This window comes from Mastomys coucha, unplaced genomic scaffold (assembly GCF_008632895.1).
Source record: "Mastomys coucha isolate ucsf_1 unplaced genomic scaffold, UCSF_Mcou_1 pScaffold21, whole genome shotgun sequence".
Taxonomy (NCBI): domain Eukaryota; kingdom Metazoa; phylum Chordata; class Mammalia; order Rodentia; family Muridae; genus Mastomys; species Mastomys coucha.
The window spans coordinates 14,935,513-14,936,373 of record NW_022196904.1 but is presented as its reverse complement, the minus strand read 5'-3'; the positions used below and the strand labels follow the sequence as shown (position 1 = coordinate 14,936,373).

The 861-nt window shown below is 38.0% G+C and overlaps 1 non-coding gene across 1 annotated transcript; it reads right to left on the bottom strand.

Moving 5' to 3' along the window:
• Window positions 1-239: 239 nt before the first annotated feature.
• On the bottom strand, window positions 240-397 carry LOC116104425. Its single transcript, XR_004123912.1, has one exon. It is a non-coding gene; the product is annotated as a U1 spliceosomal RNA (small nuclear RNA).
• Window positions 398-861: the final 464 nt, after the last annotated feature.

Here is an 861-nt window from a genome sequence, read left to right as displayed (position 1 = left end):
CTCTCAATTTCTAAATCCACGACTCTGCTGTTCTTCTCCTTCATCCCTCTAATTTTGCTCTCTCCTTCTGCTACCTAATGTCATCTTTCCTAGTTTTTTTTTTTGTATCTTTTTTTCAAGAGAATAGATCACATGGTTTTCCAAGCATTCTTTTTTTTTTAAAACATAGGTTCACTAAAAGGTCAAACAAAATTTTTTTATTATTATTACTGAGAGTATATTTAATGTTTTTTTTAAGTTAAGGCAGAGCACTAATGCAGTACCCCAGAACCACAACTTATGCAGTATAATTTCCTGAATTTTGAGAAATTTTCAGGGATCAACACATCCCAAGGAAAATGGATGAACCTTGCCTAAGAAACCCACAATCTTATATTCTCCCCTGCTAACAAAGTACACAATTTGTTCTTTTAAGGCAACCATGTGATGATGAAAGGCCTCGTACTAGAACCGCCAACTTTGTCTGGTCTCTGGGGTTCTTTTGCTTTATAGTTTCTGCAAGGTTGACCCTCTCAATCTCTGCCCACCACCATCAATACAATTCCACAATGATCTTCCAGAAAGCTCCAGCATTTCACTCTTCTAATCATTCACCTTGAATACCTTTGGAGATTCTAAGGTGTCCCAAAATCTATCTTGTGGCTATTTCACTGGTCTTTAGCCATAAAGATATGTGAGCCTGCCCCTGTCACACCGGTAACACAGCTTCTGGAGCCACAAATACTTTTTCATTAAAAATGCCTTGTCATCTTGGCATGCTCTCCATTCAACATAGCCAGCTGTCAGGTTTCTTACACACCTGATTCTTCTCTCTTATCAGGGATCAAATGTAGTTCTTCTCATTTCCATATTTCCTGTGCT